The 5,495-nt window shown below is 37.4% G+C and overlaps 1 pseudogene across 1 annotated transcript; it reads left to right on the forward strand.

Moving 5' to 3' along the window:
* Positions 1 to 4,465: 4,465 nt before the first annotated feature.
* LOC309860417 (large ribosomal subunit protein bL32m pseudogene) lies at positions 4,466 to 5,113 on the forward strand (annotated as a pseudogene). Its single transcript has one exon. The product of its transcript is annotated as a large ribosomal subunit protein bL32m pseudogene (transcript).
* Positions 5,114 to 5,495: the final 382 nt, after the last annotated feature.

A 5,495-nucleotide genomic window follows, 5' to 3' on the forward strand; every position in this document is an offset into this window, starting at 1 on the left:
TTATTAAAGTTTAAAAATCAACTAATGGATTTCAGCTTCTAGTTAGTATATAAATGGATGCAAAGGACATTCATATACATGGAAACCATTAGAAAACTTAGAGAAAATAATATATTTTTATTTTTGTATTCCATTTGTCTTCTCTTATAAACATTTTTGACAAAAAAAAGATGTTCTTTTCTCAATATAACAAAATCCTATGGGAAGAAGCCAGAGCTTGTTGGGCTCCACGTCTATCAGTAAGAAAATTCTGTTGTGAAGAGGGCAAAGCAGTAATATGTGATTTCTTTCTCAGTGCCAACATGGCAACTTTGTGGCTACATTCCACTAGTAAAGAGGAAAAAAACAATGGAAGACTTGTGGTACCTGGGTGGCTCAGTCATTTAAGTGGTGGAATCTTGATTTTGGCTCAGGTCACGACTTCAGAGAATCAAGCCTATGCTAGGCTGTACACTAAGTGGGGAGTCTGCTTGAGGATCCTCCCTCTCTCTTTGCGCTTCATCCTGCTCGTGTGCTCTCTTTCTCTCTCAAATTAATAAACAGGTCTTAAGAAAAAAAAAAAAGACTCTTTCTAGATACTTCTCTTCCATTGCCCATTTCTAGTGGTAAGGAATGCTGAGAAATATAGTTTTCATTCCACAAAGGCATTGAGGCAATTCAGCAGGAGAAGGTCCTTTTCATAAATGAGAGTTAATGTGATAAAATGTGACCCCTTTTTTTGTAGCATAGAAAAAATTAATTTATGATGAATAATAGAATTAAATATAAAGCCTAATCTACACACATTTTAAATGGCACATAGGAAAATTTTCTCAACATCTTTGAATGTGAAAGATTTCATAAGTAAAACAAAAATCAGTAAGCACAAGATAAAACAAAAAGATAACTTGGACTTCATTCAGATTAAAATGCCCTGTTCATCGAAATAGTCTGTTAAAAAAATAAACAGGCAAACTGTAGATGGGGAGAAAATATTTGCAATACATGCTCACATGAACAAAAGAATAAATAAAATTAAAACAAATAAACAAAAATGAAACACTGGGGACTCAATTCTCAAGCTCATAAATAGACTTACACCTAAGTGGAAAGTGGGTGTAAAATAATTTGAATTTATGGCTCAGTCAACATGTTGGAATATTTAATAAATTATTTAAGGATAAATTATATCTGTATACAAGAGAAGTTAGATATTTGTTCTCTTATTCCTCCTGAAATAAAAGGTGCTGTTTCCTTTATCCCATTCTTTTTTATTGCTATTGAGTTATTACTACTCTTTCAGTTTAGAGAGAAGGTTAATGCATATACTCTAGTTACAATTTAAAATAAATATTATGATTTTTGTGGAATCATAAAATTCTATTAAATTGACATGATAATTTTCACTCGAACTGTTTTTATAAACATTTTGGTAGTGGTCAGGCTTTTTCTGTTATGAACAATGATTTTATAAATATCTTTGTATAATACTTATACTATATCCAGTGGATACATAGAAAAAAATCCTGCAAACCAAATAGCAGAATTAAATGGATTTACCTTTAAATGTCAGACAGGATTAACCTCTTTTCCAAAAATATTATCAAAAATTTGTATTATCTATTTATGGTGCTGACCAGTTTATAACCTAATAATTGGATTATCCTTGAAACTTTTTGAATTTTAAAAATTGTGATCTATTATGTTCTTTATTTTGTGAACTGTGATTCAGCAAGGTTCTTTGGGTATTTTCTGTGTCCCTCCAAATCAACTCCCCACTCCTTTCCTCCATGTTCTATGTCATGTGTACCAACAGTTGGGTTTGACCCAAAGGAGGTAATGGCAGAACATTAGATGAATGATCTAGATATTGACTACCCAAATTCCATCCTGAGGGGAATAACAGGCTAGGTGAATCTCTTTGCCAAAGACTAAAGCAACTGTCAGAGTACTCTCTCCACATGGTTGCTCCCTATGGGTTTCAGTTTCTGTACTCTCCTCCTACCCGTAGAGTCCTATAGGGAATAACAAATTTAAGCTGTTGTTAGGTGTACTGTTTTTGATTCCCATAGTGCTTCCACACCTTTGTAAATAGTGTCTTTAAATAAATTACAGAATGTGAGGATTTTTTCTTTCCTAACCAAGCAGCTTATGTATTTGAAGAACACATTGTTCATCTCTTTGTTAAGAGGTGTTATTGTTTAAATTGTGACCATAAAAAAGAGATGTTGAAACCTTAACCCCTGGTGTCTGTGAATGTCATCTTATTAAGAAATAATATCTTTGCAGATGTAATCAATAAGATGAGGTAATTAGAGTGAGTCCTGATCCAATATGGCTGTGACTGACGTCCTTATAAGAAGAGGAAAAGTGGGGTGACTGGGTGGTTCAGTTGGTTAAGCAGTTGACTCTGATTTCAGCTCAGGTCATGATCTCAAGCTCATGAGATGGAACCCCAGATCAGGTTCAGTGCTCAGTGCAGAGTCTGCTTATCCCTTTCCCTCTGCCCCTTCCCCAGCTTGCATGCACTTTCTCTCGTTCTCTCTCTCTCTCTCTCAAATAAATAAATAAGCAAAATTTTAAAAAACAAAAAAGAAGAGAAAAAGTGCCCTCTGAAGGCATAAACACACGGGGAGTGATGTGTGATGGCAGAGGCAGAGATTTGAGTGACATGTCTATAAGCCAAGGATGATCTAAGGATCTCTGGCCACCACCAGAAGCTGGATGAAACAAGGAAGGAGATCATCCAAAATACCCAAGGGAGCATGGCTTTGTTGGCACCTTGATTCTGGACTTAAAGCCTCCAGAACTGTGAAATAATATTTTTCTATTGTTTATACCTCTCAGTTTGTGGTACTTAGTTACAGAAACGTTAAGAAAAGGCTGAGAAGGATACAGGATAGCACAGCGGTAGTGTTTGCCATGTGGTGGCATCATAATTATACAAATTATTATACTATTGGCTTAGGACAAAACAAATCTAGTATGGAAGACTGAAAAATCAAGAAACTGTAGCACTTAGGCACAGTATTAACTACAGTCTTTCTACAAAAATGTGCAATCCTATAGAGTAAAACAGAAGTTAAACAGAACAGAGATGGAAACTCATTTTTGAAAGTTTGGAAGGAGTCACTTATTTCTTATAATTTTTTTGGAAAAATATGTTCATCATCCCTGAACATGATTATGTTTGTAGAGTTGTGGTGTTAAGGGTTTAACTTTGCTAAGACTCTTCTAAGAGAAGAGAAGTTGTAGGGAAAGAGTGTCTAAAATAGGAGATGGGAATTTTGATCCAATGGATGAAGCTGAACCTTCTTTCCAAATATGGTCTTTTTCCTCCCAACCTGGAGGAAAAAATATATATAAATCTGGGCTACCGGGGCGCCTGGGTGGCTCAGTGGGTTAAGCCGCTGCCTTCGGCTCGGGTCATGATCTCAGGGTCCTGGGATCAAGTCCCGCATGGGGCTCTCTGCTCAGTGGGGAGCCTGCTTCCTCCTCTCTCTGCCTGTCTCTCTGCCTACTTGTGATCTCTCTCTGTCAAATGAATAAATAAAATCTTTAAAAAAAAAATCTGGGCTACGTTGATAAAGCTTAGCCAAATTTAACACATTAAATAATATAGATCTCTATGATCAAGAGACTAATTGCTTCTCTACCTTCGTGGCTTGCAACTTTCTATTTGTTATGGCTAAAAACAACCCTTGAGTTCTTTTACTCTGTGGTCTCATTACGCTCATCAATATCAGGGAAGAGACTCTGTTATAACATTCTCCATACTTATCTTCAACCTAAAAAGAACAAGCACCAGAGACAGTATTGACAGTATGATGTTATATAACATCCCACCAGAAGGCAGCCCTGTAAGCAAGACAATAATCAGTTCAATTGATCAAACAGACCCAAAGCAGATGCATCTCCTGGAGTTGCTAGTTTGGTTTGCCATATGTTCATAGATCTGACCAGTAAGGAGACAAAAAGTGAAAATTGACTTAGAGTTTATTATTCATGGCACAAGATGTATGTAGCAGGAGCTTCATGTCTGCATTGGTTCCTTTTGACCCAAATTCTCATTAGGGTGATGCAGGCATCATGCACATAGTGCTTAGGAAACCCCTAATCCTTTAAGGGCATTGCTAGCAAATATGTCTAACCTTTGTCTCCAAGGGAAGACATTACCTGTATTCTCCTGACTAGGAAACAGATCTGTTCTCTGACCCAAAGAGAGGCACTCTCTGTAGCTTACAAATAAAAGATGATCCTAGATATGTAGATAAATTATGGAGAATTTTCTTTTAACAGAAAATATAACTTGTCTTATAGATATAAGTAGGATTTCTACCCCCAGCAATTGTAGTGCTTTTTTAATAAGAAAATGTCCAAGGTTATCATTGTGGCAAGGGTTGTGGCTGCAGGGGTCTACAAAGTGGGTTTTTCTTTAAAAAGGCTGATTTGATTATAAAATTCACTTATTGCTTCAGCAGCGAGGAAGATGGCGTCAACCATGCTGGTGCTCATCTTTCCACCCTGGCCCGCCGCCCGGGGACTCCTCTGGAGCTGTTGGAAACTGCTACAGTGGAAACTTCAGCAGACAGGGCCAGGTTTACCCAGTCCTCTGTGGGAAGTGGCATTAGCAGTCCAAGGTCCAGCTGTATTTACAGAACCAGCAAATGATACCAATGGAAGTAAGGAGATTCCCAGGCTTTCAGATAGTATCTTTTGGATGGCAGCTCCGAAAAACAGACTCAGCATTGAAGTTAACCGCTGTAGGAGAAGAAACCCTCAGAAAATTATTAAAGTTAAGAACAATATCGATGTTTGTCCTGAATGTGGTCACCTGAAATTGAAACACATCCTTTGTGGCTATCGCTATGAGAAGGTGTGCAAGGAGACTGCAGAAATCAGAAGACAGATGGGGAAACAAGAAGGGGGCCCTTTTAAGGCTCCTTCTGTGGAGACTGTGGTGCTGTACACAGGAGAGGTACCATCTGAACAAGATTGTGGTAAGAGAATCAGTGAATGAAACAGGAAGTGACCGCCCTTGTTCACCCAGAATTAAGACCAAAGGTGTTGGAAGAGGATAACTTCACATAAAACATTTGTCCTGAAAGAGAGGAAAATTCTTTGTTTTCACGTTAGTTTACACTTGTTTTAAATTACCAGTCTAGTTTAAAACGTTCTCTCAAAGCAGTTTTGTGTGGGCAATTTGAAGAAAATACCAGGAGTAAACTCTGAAAATATTTGTTTATACAGAGGCACAATGGACTAACATGTCTGTTTCTGTTATACTGTAAGATTTTAAGTAAACGTAAAATTTCCAATACAGGAAAATGAAACAAATGATTCAAAATTCCTAGCCAAAAAAAAAAAAAAAAATTCACTTATTGCCCAACCTTCAAAGCCAGAGGCCAACTGAGCACCCGCTTGCCAGCCCCCATATGAGAAAATTTCCTGGGGAAACCAGCTAGTAGGTTGGTGACATTAAATCCCTTCCATCCTGGGACTGGCAGTGATGCTTC

Source organism: Mustela nivalis (assembly GCF_964662115.1).
Source record: "Mustela nivalis genome assembly, chromosome: 2".
Classification (NCBI taxonomy): domain Eukaryota; kingdom Metazoa; phylum Chordata; class Mammalia; order Carnivora; family Mustelidae; genus Mustela; species Mustela nivalis.